Consider the following 12,903-nt stretch of genomic DNA (forward strand, 5'->3'; position numbering starts at 1 on the left):
CCATTTTTGACCCGTTTTGGGCTAAAAGGGCCGGGGGTGCGATTTTGGTAATTTTTGACCCGTTTTGGGCTAAAAGGGCCGGGGGTGCGATTTTGGCCATTTTTGACCCGTTTTCGGCTAAAAGGGCCGGGGGTGCGATTTTGGTCATTTTTGACCCGTTTTCGGCTAAAAGGGCCGGGGGTGCGATTTTGGCCATTTTTTACCCGTTTTCGGCTAAAAGGGCCGGGGGTGCGATTTTGGCCATTTTTGACCCGTTTTGGGCTAAAAGATCCGGGGGTGCGATTTTTGCCAATTTTGACCCGTTTTGGGCTAAAAGGGCCGGGGGTGCGATTTTGGTCATTTTTGACCCGTTTTCGAATAAAAGGGCCGGGGGTGCGATTTTGGTCATTTTTGACCCGTTTTGGGCTAAAAGGGCCGGGGGTGCGATTTTGGTCATTTTTGACCCGTTTTGGGCTAAAAGGGCCCGGGGTGCGATTTTGGTCATTTTTGACCCGTTTTCGGCTAAAAGGGCCGGGGGTGCGATTTTGGTCATTTCTGACCCGTTTTCGGCTAAAAGGGCCGGGGGTGCGATTTTGGCCATTTTTGACCCGTTTTGGGCTAAAAGGGCCGGGGGTGCGATTTTGGCCATTTTTGACCCGTTTTGGGCTAAAAGATCCGGGGGTGCGATTTTTGCCAATTTTGACCCGTTTTGGGCTAAAAGGGCCGGGGGTGCGATTTTGGTCATTTTTGACCCGTTTTCGGCTAAAAGGGCCGGGGGTGCGATTTTGGTCATTTTTGACCCGTTTTTGGCTAAAAGGGCCGGGGGTGCGATTTTGGTCATTTTTGACCCGTTTTCGGCTAAAAGGGCCGGGGGTGCGATTTTGGTCATTTTTGACCCGTTTTCGGCTAAAAGGGCCGGGGGTGCGATTTTGGTCATTTTTGACCCGTTTTCGGCTAAAAGGTCCGGGGGTGCGATTTTTGCCATTTTTGACCCTTTTTCGGTTAAAAGGGCCGGGGGTGCGATTTTGGTCATTTTTGACCCGTTTTCGGCTAAAAGGGCCGGGGGTGCGATTTTGGCCATTTTTGACCCGTTTTGGGCTAAAAGGGCCGGGGGTGCGATTTTGGTCATTTTTGACCCGTTTTGGGCTAAAAGGGCCGGGGGTGCGATTTTGGTCATTTTTAACCCGTTTTCGGCTAAAAGGGCCGGGGGTGCGATTTTGGTCATTTTTGACCCGTTTTGGGCTAAAAGGGCCGGAGGTGCGATTTTGGTCATTTTTAACCCGTTTTCGGCTGAAAAGGGCCGGGGGTGCGATTTTTGTCATTTTTGACCCGTGTTGGGCTAAAAGGGCCGGGGGTGCGATTCTTGCTAATTTTGACCTGTTTTGGGCTAAAAGGGCCGGGGGTGCAATTTTGATAATTTTTGACCCGTTTTCGGATAAAAGGGCCGGGGGTGCGATTTTGGCCATTTTTGACCCGTTTTGGGCTAAAAGGGCCCGGGGTGCGATTTTGGTCATTTTTGACCCGTTTTCGGCTAAAAGGGCCGGGGGTGCGATTTTTGCCATTTTTGACCCGTTTTCGGCTAAAAGGGCCGGGGGTGCGATTTTGGTTATTTTTGACCCGTTTTCGGCTAAAAGGGCCGGGGGTGCGATTTTGGCCATTTTTGACCCGTTTTCGGCTAAAAGGGCCGGGGGTGCGATTTTGGTCATTTTTGACCAGTTTTCGGCTAAAAGGGCCGGGGGTGCGATTTTGGTCATTTTTGACCCGTTTTCGGCTAAAAGGGCCGGGGGTGCGATTTTGGTCATTTTTGACCCGTTTTCGGCTAAAAGGGCCGGGGGTGCGATTTTGGCCATTTTTGACTCGTTTTCGGCTAAAAGGGCCGGGGGTGCGATTTTGGTCATTTTTGACCCGTTTTCGGCTAAAAGGGCCGGGGGTGCGATTTTGGTCATTTTTGACCCGTTTTCGGCTAAAAGGGCCGGGGGTGCGATTTTTGCCATTTTTGACCCGTTTTCGGTTAAAAGGGCCGGGGGTGCGATTTTGGTCATTTTTGACCCGTTTTCGGCTAAAAGGGCCGGGGGTGCGATTTTGGTCATTTCTGACCCGTTTTCGGCTAAAAGGGCCGGGGGTGCGATTTTGGCCATTTTTGACCCGTTTTGGGCTAAAAGGGCCGGGGGTGCGATTTTGGCCATTTTTGACCCGTTTTGGGCTAAAAGGGCCGGGGGTGCGATTCTTGCTAATTTTGACCTGTTTTGGGCTAAAAGGGCCGGGGGTGCAATTTTGATCATTTTTGACCCGTTTTCGGATAAAAGGGCCGGGGGTGCGATTTTGGCCATTTTTGACCCGTTTTGGGCTAAAAGGGCCGGGGGTGCGATTTTGGTCATTTTTGACCCATTTTGGGCTAAAAGGGCCGGGGGTGCGATTTTGGCCATTTTTGACCCGTTTTGGGCTAAAAGGGCCGGGGGTGCGATTTTGGTCATTTTTGACCCGTTTTCGGCTAAAAGGGCCGGGGGTGCGATTTTTGCCATTTTTGACCCGTTTTCGGCTAAAAGGGCCGGGGGTGCGATTTTGGTCATTTTTGACCCGTTTTTGGCTAAAAGGGCCGGGGGTGCGATTTTGGTCATTTTTGACCCGTTTTCGGCTAAAAGGGCCGGGGGTGCGATTTTGGCCATTTTTGACCCGTTTTGGGCTAAAAGGGCCGGGGGTGCGATTTTGGCCACTTTTGACCCGTTTTGGGCTAAAAGGGCCGGGGGTGCGATTCTTGCTAATTTTGACCTGTTTTGGGCTAAAAGGGCCGGGGGTGCAATTTTGATCATTTTTGACCCGTTTTTGGCTAAAAGGGCCGGGGGTGCGATTTTGGTCATTTTTGACCCGTTTTCGGCTAAAAGGGCCGGGGGTGCGATTTTGGCCATTTTTGACCCGTTTTGGGCTAAAAGGGCCGGGGGTGCGATTTTGGCCACTTTTGACCCGTTTTGGGCTAAAAGGGCCGGTTGTGCGATTCTTGCTAATTTTGACCTGTTTTGGGCTAAAAGGGCCGGGGGTGCAATTTTGATCATTTTTGACCCGTTTTCGGATAAAAGGGCCGGGGGTGCGATTTTGGCCATTTTTGACCCGTTTTGGGCTAAAAGGGCCGGGGGTGCGATTTTGGTCATTTTTGACCCGTTTTGGGCTAAAAGGGCCGGGGGTGCGATTTTGGCCATTTTTGACCCGTTTTGGGCTAAAAGGGCCCAGGGTGCGATTTTGGTCATTTTTGACCCGTTTTCGGCTAAAAGGGCCGGGGGGTGCGATTTTTGCCATTTTTGACCCGTTTTGGGCTAAAAGGGCCGGGGGTGCGATTTTGGCCATTTTTGACCCGTTTTGGGCTAAAAGGGCCGGGGGTGCGATTTTGGTAATTTTTGACCCGTTTTGGGCTAAAAGGGCCAGGAGTGCGATTTTGGCCATTTTTGACCCGTTTTGGGCTAAAAGGGCCGGGGGTGCGATTTTGGTCATTTTTGACCCGTTTTGGGCTAAAAGGGCCGGGGGTGCGATTTTGGCCATTTTTGACCCGTTTTCGGCTAAAAGGGCCGGGGGTGCGATTTTGGCCATTTTTGACCCGTTTTCGGCTAAAAGGGCCGGGGGTGCGATTTTGGTCATTTTTGACCCGTTTTCGGCTGAAAGGGCCGGGGGTGCGATTTTGGTCATTTTTGACCCGTTTTGGGCTAAAAGGGCCGGGGGTGCGATTTTGGCCATTTTTGACCCGTTTTGGGCTAAAAGGGCCGGGGGTGCGATTTTGGCCATTTTTGACCCGTTTTGGGCTAAAAGGGCCGGGGGTGCGATTTTGGTCATTTTTGACCCGTTTTGGGCTAAAAGGGCCGGGGGTGCGATTTTGGCCATTTTTGACCCGTTTTCGGCTAAAAGGGCCGGGGGTGCGATTTTGGCCATTTTTGACCCGTTTTCGGCTAAAAGGGCCGGGGGTGCGATTTTGGTCATTTTTGACCCGTTTTCGGCTGAAAGGGCCGGGGGTGCGATTTTGGTCATTTTTGACCCGTTTTGGGCTAAAAGGGCCGGGGGTGCGATTTTGGCCATTTTTTACCCGTTTTCGGCTAAAAGGGCCGGGGGTGCGATGTTGGCCATTTTTGACCCGTTTTCGGCTAAAAGGGCCGGGGGTGCGATTTTGGTCATTTTTGACCCGTTTTCGGATAAAAGGGCCGGGGGTGCGATTTTTGCCAATTTTGACCAGTTTTCGGCTAAAAGGGCCGGGGGTGCGATTTTGGTCATTTTTGACCCATTTTCGGTTAAAAGGGCCGGGGGTGCGATTTTGGTCATTTTTGACTCGTTTTCGGATAAAAGGGCCGGGGGTGCGATTTTTGCCAATTTTGACCCGTTTTCGGCTAAAAGGGCCGGGGGTGCAATTTTGGTCATTTTTGACCCGTTTTGGGCTAAAAGGGCCGGGGGTGCGATTTTGGCCATTTTTGACCCGTTTTGGGCTAAAAGGGCCGGGGGTGCGATTTTGGTCATTTTTGACCAGTGTTGGGCTAAAAGGGCCGGGGGTGCGATTCTTGCCAATTTTGACCCGTTTTGGGCTAAAAGGGCCGGGGGTGCAATTTTGGTCATTTTTGACCCGTTTTCGGATAAAAGGGCCGGGGGTGCGATTTTGGCCATTTTTGACCCGTTTTCGGCTAAAAGGGCCGGGGGTGCGATTTTGGTCATTTTTGACCCGTTTTCAAATAAAAGTGCCGGGGGCGCGATTTTTGCCAATTTTGACCCGTTTTCGGCTAAAAGGGCCGGGGGTGCGATTTTGGTCATTTTTGACCCGTTTTGGGCTAAAAGGGCCGGGGGTGCGATTTTGGTCATTTTTGACCCGTTTTGGGCTAAAAGGGCCGGGGGTGCTATTTTTGCCAATTTTGACCCGTTTTCGGCTAAAAGGGCCGGGGGTGCGATTTTGGCCACTTTTGACCCGTTTTCGGCTAAAAGGGCCGGGGGTGCGATTTTGGTCATTTTTGACCCGTTTTCGGCTAAAAGGGCCGGAGGTGCGATTTTGGTCATTTTTGACCCGTTTTGGGCTAAAAGGGCCGGGGGTGCGATTTTGGTCATTTTTGACCCGTTTTGGGCTAAAAGGGCCGGGGGTGCGATTTTTGCCAATTTTGACCCTTTTTCGGCTAAAAGGGCCGGGGGTGCGATTTTGGCCACTTTTGACCCGCTTTCGGCTAGAAGGGCCGGGGGTGCGATTTTGGTCATTTTTGACCCGTTTTGGGCTAAAAGGGCCGGGGGTGTTATTTTGGTCATTTTTGACCCGTTTTCTAATAAAAGGGCCGGGGGTGCGATTTTTACCAATTTTGACCCGTTTTCAGCTAAAAGGGCCTGGGGTTCTATTTTGGTCATTTTTGACCCGTTTTGGGCTAAAAGGGCTGGGGGTGCGATTTTTGCCAATTTTGACCCGTTTTGGGCTAAAAGGGCCGGGGGTGCGATTTTGGCCATTTTTGACCCGTTTTGGGCTAAAAGGGCCAGGGGTTCGATTTTGGCCATTTTTGACCCGTTTTGGGCTAAAAGGGCCGGGGGTGCGATTTTGGCCATTTTTGACCCGTTTTGGGCTAAAAGGGCCGGGGGTGCGATTTTGGTCATTTTTGACCCGTTTTCGGCTAAAAGGGCCGGGGGTGCGATTTTGGTCATTTTTTACCCGTTTTTGGCTAAAAGGGCCGGGGGTGCGATTTTGGTCATTTTTGACCCGTTTTCGAATAAAAGGGCCGGGGGTGCGATTTTTACCAATTTTGACCCGTTTTGGGCTAAAAGGGCCGGGGGTGCGATTTTTGCCAATTTTGACCCGTTTTGGGCTAAAAGGGCCGGGGGTGCGATTTTGGCCATTTTTGACCCGTTTTGGGCTAAAAGGGCCGGGGGTGCGATTTTGGCCACTTTTGACCCGTTTTCGGCTAGATGGGCCGGGGGTGCGATTTTGGTCATTTTTGACCCGTTTTGGGCTAAAAGGGCCGGGGGTGTTATTTTGGCCATTTTTGACCCGTTTTGGGCTAAAAGGGCCGGGGGTGCGATTTTGGCCATTTTTGACCCGTTTTGGGCTAAAAGGGCTGGGGGTGCGATTTTGGTCATTTTTGACCCGTTTTCGGCTAAAAGGGCCGGGGGTGCGATTTTTGCCATTTTTGACCCGTTTTGGGCTAAAAGGGCCGGGGGTGCGATTTTGGTCATTTTTGACCCGTTTTTGGCTAAAAGGGCCGGGGGTGCGATTTTGGTCATTTTTGACCCGTTTTCGAATAAAAGGGCCGGGGGTGCGATTTTTACCAATTTTGACCCGTTTTGGGCTAAAAGGGCCGGGGGTGCGATTTTGGTCATTTTTGACCCGTTTTCGAATAAAAGGGCCGGGGGTGCGATTTTGGCCATTTTTGACCCGTTTTGGGCTAAAAGGGCCGGGGGTGCGATTTTGGTCATTTTTGACCCGTTTTCGGATAAAAGGGCCGGGGGTGCGATTTTGGCCATTTTTGACCCGTTTTCGGCTAAAAGGGCCGGGGGTGCGATTTTGGTCATTTTTGACCCGTTTTCGGCTAAAAGGGCCGGGGGTGCGATTTTGGTAATTTTTGTCCCGTTTTGGGCTAAAAGGGCCGGGGGTGCGATTTTTGCCAATTTTGACCCGTTTTCGGCTAAAAGGGCCGGTGGTGCGATTTTGGCCACTTTTGACCCGTTTTTCGGCTAAAAGGGCCGGGGGTGCGATTTTGGTCATTTTTGACCCGTTTTGGGCTAAAAGGGCCAGGGGTGCGATTTTGGCCATTTTTGACCCGTTTTCGGCTAAAAGGGCCGGGGGTGCGATTTTGGCCATTTTTGACCCGTTTTGGGCTAAAAGGGCTGGGGGTGCGGTTTTGGTCATTTTTGACCCGTTTTGGGCTAAAAGGGCCAGGGGTGCGATTTTGGCCATTTTTGACCCGTTTTGGGCTAAAAGGGCCGGGGGTGCGATTTTGGCCATTTTTGACCCGTTTTGGGCTAAAAGGGCCGGGGGTGCGATTTTGGTCATTTTTGACCCGTTTTGGGCTAAAAGGGCCGGGGGTGCGATTTTGGCCATTTTTGACCCGTTTTCGGCTAAAAGGGCCGGGGGTGCGATTTTGGTCATTTTTGACCCGTTTTCGGCTGAAAGGGCCGGGGGTGCGATTTTGGTCATTTTTGACCCGTTTTGGGCTAAAAGGGCCGGGGGTGCGATTTTGGCCATTTTTCAATTTTGACCCGTTTTCGGCTAAAAGGGCCGGGGGTGCGATGTTGGCCATTTTTGACCCGTTTTCGGCTAAAAGGGCCGGGGGTGCAATTTTGGTCATTTTTGACCCGTTTTCGGATAAAAGGGCCGGGGGTGCGATTTTTGCCAATTTTGACCTGTTTTCGGCTAAAAGGGCCGGGGGTGCGATTTTGGTCATTTTTGACCCATTTTCGGCTAAAAGGGCCGGGGGTGCGATTTTGGTCATTTTTGACTCGTTTTCGGATAAAAGGGCCGGGGGTGCGATTTTTGCCAATTTTGACCCGTTTTCGGCTAAAAGGGCCGGGGGTGCGATTTTGGTCATTTTTGACCCGTGTTGGGCTAAAAGGGCCGGGGGTGCGATTCTTGCCAATTTTGACCCGTTTTGGGCTAAAAGGGCCGGGGGTGCAATTTTGGTCATTTTTGACCCGTTTTCGGATAAAAGGGCCGGGGGTGCGATTTTGGCCATTTTTGACCCGTTTTCGGCTAAAAGGGCCGGGGGTGCGATTTTGGTCATTTTTGACCCGTTTTCAAATAAAAGTGCAGGGGGTGCGATTTTTGCCAATTTTGACCCGTTTTCGGCTAAAAGGGCCGGGGGTGCGATTTTGGTCATTTTTGACCCGTTTTGGGTTAAAAGGGCCGGGGGTGCGATTTTGGTCATTTTTGACCCGTTTTGGGCTAAAAGGGCCGGGGGTGCGATTTTTGCCAATTTTGACCCGTTTTCGGCTAAAAGGGCCGGGGGGTGCGATTTTGGCCACTTTTGACCCGTTTTCGGCTAAAAGGGCCGGGGGTGCGATTTTGGTCATTTTTGACCCGTTTTGGGTTAAAAGGGCCGGGGGTGCGATTTTGGTCATTTTTGACCCGTTTTGGGCTAAAAGGGCCGGGGGTGCGATTTTTGCCAATTTTGACCCGTTTTCGGCTAAAAGGGCCGGGGGGTGCGATTTTGGCCACTTTTGACCCGTTTTCGGCTAAAAGGGCCGGGGGTGCGATTTTGGTCATTTTTGACCCGTTTTCGGCTAAAAGGGCCGGAGGTGCGATTTTGGTCATTTTTGACCCGTTTTGGGCTAAAAGGGCCAGGGGTGCGATTTTGGTCATTTTTGACCCGTTTTCGGCTAAAAGGGCCGGGGGTGCGATTTTGGCCATTTTTGACCCGTTTTGGGCTAAAAGGGCCGGGGGTGCGATTTTGGCCACTTTTGACCCGTTTTCGGCTAGATGGGCCGGGGGTGCGATTTTGGTCATTTTTGACCCGTTTTGGGCTAAAAGGGCCGGGGGTGTTATTTTGGTCATTTTTGACCCGTTTTCGAATAAAAGGGCCGGGGGTGCGATTTTTACCAATTTTGACCCGTTTTCAGCTAAAAGGGCCTGGGGTTCTATTTTGGTCATTTTTGACCCGTTTTGGGCTAAAAGGGCCGGGGGTGCGATTTTTGCCAATTTTGACCCGTTTTGGGCTAAAAGGGCCGGGGGTGCGATTTTGGCCATTTTTGACCCGTTTTGGGCTAAAAGGGCCAGGGGTGCGATTTTGGCCATTTTTGACCCGTTTTGGGCTAAAGGGCCGGGGGTGCGATTTTGGCCATTTTTGACCCGTTTTGAGCTAAAAGGGCCGGGGGTGCGATTTTGGTCATTTTTGACCCGTTTTCGGCTAAAAGGGCCGGGGGTGCGATTTTTGCCATTTTTGACCCGTTTTGGGCTAAAAGGGCCGGGGGTGCGATTTTGGTCATTTTTGACCCGTTTTTGGCTAAAAGGGCCGGGGGTGCGATTTTGGTCATTTTTGACCCGTTTTCGAATAAAAGGGCCGGGGGTGCGATTTTTACCAATTTTGACCCGTTTTGGGCTAAAAGGGCTGGGGGTGCGATTTTTGCCAATTTTGACCCGTTTTGGGCTAAAAGGGCCGGGGGTGCGATTTTGGCCATTTTTGACCCGTTTTGGGCTAAAAGGGCCGGGGGTGCGATTTTGGCCATTTTTGACCCGTTTTGGGCTAAAAGGGCCGGGGGTGCGATTTTGGTCATTTTTGACCCGTTTTCGGATAAAAGGGCCGGGGGTGCGATTTTGGCCATTTTTGACCCGTTTTCGGCTAAAAGGGCCGGGGGTGCGATTTTGGTCATTTTTGACCCGTTTTCGGCTAAAAGGGCCGGGGGTGCGATTTTGGTAATTTTTGTCCCGTTTTGGGCTAAAAGGGCCGGGGGTGCGATTTTTGCCAATTTTGACCCGTTTTCGGCTAAAAGGGCCGGTGGTGCGATTTTGGCCACTTTTGACCCGTTTTTCGGCTAAAAGGGCCGGGGGTGCGATTTTGGTCATTTTTACCCGTTTTGGGCTAAAAGGGCCAGGGGTGCGATTTTGGCCATTTTGACCCGTTTTCGGCTAAAAGGGCCGGGGGTGCGATTTTGGTCATTTTTGACCCGTTTTGGGCTAAAAGGGCCAGGGGTGCGATTTTGGCCATTTTTGACCCGTTTTGGGCTAAAAGGGCCGGGGGTGCGATTTTGGTAATTTTTGACCCGTTTTGGGCTAAAAGGGCCGGGGGTGCGATTTTGGCCATTTTTGACCCGTTTTCGGCTAAAAGGGCCGGGGGTGCGATTTTGGTCATTTTTGACCCGTTTTCGGCTAAAAGGGCCGGGGGTGCGATTTTGGCCATTTTTTACCCGTTTTCGGCTAAAAGGGCCGGGGGTGCGATTTTGGCCATTTTTGACCCGTTTTGGGCTAAAAGATCCGGGGGTGCGATTTTTGCCAATTTTGACCCGTTTTGGGCTAAAAGGGCCGGGGGTGCGATTTTGGTCATTTTTGACCCGTTTTCGAATAAAAGGGCCGGGGGTGCGATTTTGGTCATTTTTGACCCGTTTTGGGCTAAAAGGGCCGGGGGTGCGATTTTGGTCATTTTTGACCCGTTTTGGGCTAAAAGGGCCCGGGGTGCGATTTTGGTCATTTTTGACCCGTTTTCGGCTAAAAGGGCCGGGGGTGCGATTTTGGTCATTTCTGACCCGTTTTCGGCTAAAAGGGCCGGGGGTGCGATTTTGGCCATTTTTGACCCGTTTTGGGCTAAAAGGGCCGGGGGTGCGATTTTGGCCATTTTTGACCCGTTTTGGGCTAAAAGATCCGGGGGTGCGATTTTTGCCAATTTTGACCCGTTTTGGGCTAAAAGGGCCGGGGGTGCGATTTTGGTCATTTTTGACCCGTTTTCGGCTAAAAGGGCCGGGGGTGCGATTTTGGTCATTTTTGACCCGTTTTTGGCTAAAAGGGCCGGGGGTGCGATTTTGGTCATTTTTGACCCGTTTTCGGCTAAAAGGGCCGGGGGTGCGATTTTGGTCATTTTTGACCCGTTTTCGGCTAAAAGGGCCGGGGGTGCGATTTTGGTCATTTTTGACCCGTTTTCGGCTAAAAGGTCCGGGGGTGCGATTTTTGCCATTTTTGACCCTTTTTCGGTTAAAAGGGCCGGGGGTGCGATTTTGGTCATTTTTGACCCGTTTTCGGCTAAAAGGGCCGGGGGTGCGATTTTGACCATTTTTGACCCGTTTTGGGCTAAAAGGGCCGGGGGTGCGATTTTGGTCATTTTTGACCCGTTTTGGGCTAAAAGGGCCGGGGGTGCGATTTTGGTCATTTTTAACCCGTTTTCGGCTAAAAGGGCCGGGGGTGCGATTTTGGTCATTTTTGACCCGTTTTGGGCTAAAAGGGCCGGAGGTGCGATTTTGGTCATTTTTAACCCGTTTTCGGCTGAAAAGGGCCGGGGGTGCGATTTTTGTCATTTTTGACCCGTGTTGGGCTAAAAGGGCCGGGGGTGCGATTCTTGCTAATTTTGACCTGTTTTGGGCTAAAAGGGCCGGGGGTGCAATTTTGATAATTTTTGACCCGTTTTCGGATAAAAGGGCCGGGGGTGCGATTTTGGCCATTTTTGACCCGTTTTGGGCTAAAAGGGCCCGGGGTGCGATTTTGGTCATTTTTGACCCGTTTTCGGCTAAAAGGGCCGGGGGTGCGATTTTTGCCATTTTTGACCCGTTTTCGGCTAAAAGGGCCGGGGGTGCGATTTTGGTTATTTTTGACCCGTTTTCGGCTAAAAGGGCCGGGGGTGCGATTTTGGCCATTTTTGACCCGTTTTCGGCTAAAAGGGCCGGGGGTGCGATTTTGGTCATTTTTGACCAGTTTTCGGCTAAAAGGGCCGGGGGTGCGATTTTGGTCATTTTTGACCCGTTTTCGGCTAAAAGGGCCGGGGGTGCGATTTTGGTCATTTTTGACCCGTTTTCGGCTAAAAGGGCCGGGGGTGCGATTTTGGCCATTTTTGACTCGTTTTCGGCTAAAAGGGCCGGGGGTGCGATTTTGGTCATTTTTGACCCGTTTTCGGCTAAAAGGGCCGGGGGTGCGATTTTGGTCATTTTTGACCCGTTTTCGGCTAAAAGGGCCGGGGGTGCGATTTTTGCCATTTTTGACCCGTTTTCGGTTAAAAGGGCCGGGGGTGCGATTTTGGTCATTTTTGACCCGTTTTCGGCTAAAAGGGCCGGGGGTGCGATTTTGGTCATTTCTGACCCGTTTTCGGCTAAAAGGGCCGGGGGTGCGATTTTGGCCATTTTTGACCCGTTTTGGGCTAAAAGGGCCGGGGGTGCGATTTTGGCCATTTTTGACCCGTTTTGGGCTAAAAGGGCCGGGGGTGCGATTCTTGCTAATTTTGACCTGTTTTGGGCTAAAAGGGCCGGGGGTGCAATTTTGATCATTTTTGACCCGTTTTCGGATAAAAGGGCCGGGGGTGCGATTTTGGCCATTTTTGACCCGTTTTGGGCTAAAAGGGCCGGGGGTGCGATTTTGGTCATTTTTGACCCATTTTGGGCTAAAAGGGCCGGGGGTGCGATTTTGGCCATTTTTGACCCGTTTTGGGCTAAAAGGGCCGGGGGTGCGATTTTGGTCATTTTTGACCCGTTTTCGGCTAAAAGGGCCGGGGGTGCGATTTTTGCCATTTTTGACCCGTTTTCGGCTAAAAGGGCCGGGGGTGCGATTTTGGTCATTTTTGACCCGTTTTTGGCTAAAAGGGCCGGGGGTGCGATTTTGGTCATTTTTGACCCGTTTTCGGCTAAAAGGGCCGGGGGTGCGATTTTGGCCATTTTTGACCCGTTTTGGGCTAAAAGGGCCGGGGGTGCGATTTTGGCCACTTTTGACCCGTTTTGGGCTAAAAGGGCCGGGGGTGCGATTCTTGCTAATTTTGACCTGTTTTGGGCTAAAAGGGCCGGGGGTGCAATTTTGATCATTTTTGACCCGTTTTTGGCTAAAAGGGCCGGGGGTGCGATTTTGGTCATTTTTGACCCGTTTTCGGCTAAAAGGGCCGGGGGTGCGATTTTGGCCATTTTTGACCCGTTTTGGGCTAAAAGGGCCGGGGGTGCGATTTTGGCCACTTTTGACCCGTTTTGGGCTAAAAGGGCCGGTTGTGCGATTCTTGCTAATTTTGACCTGTTTTGGGCTAAAAGGGCCGGGGGTGCAATTTTGATCATTTTTGACCCGTTTTCGGATAAAAGGGCCGGGGGTGCGATTTTGGCCATTTTTGACCCGTTTTGGGCTAAAAGGGCCGGGGGTGCGATTTTGGTCATTTTTGACCCGTTTTGGGCTAAAAGGGCCGGGGGTGCGATTTTGGCCATTTTTGACCCGTTTTGGGCTAAAAGGGCCCAGGGTGCGATTTTGGTCATTTTTGACCCGTTTTCGGCTAAAAGGGCCGGGGGGTGCGATTTTTGCCATTTTTGACCCGTTTTGGGCTAAAA

Source organism: Aquarana catesbeiana, linkage group LG09 (genome assembly GCF_042186555.1).
Source record: "Aquarana catesbeiana isolate 2022-GZ linkage group LG09, ASM4218655v1, whole genome shotgun sequence".
NCBI classification, from domain to species: Eukaryota; Metazoa; Chordata; class Amphibia; order Anura; family Ranidae; genus Aquarana; species Aquarana catesbeiana.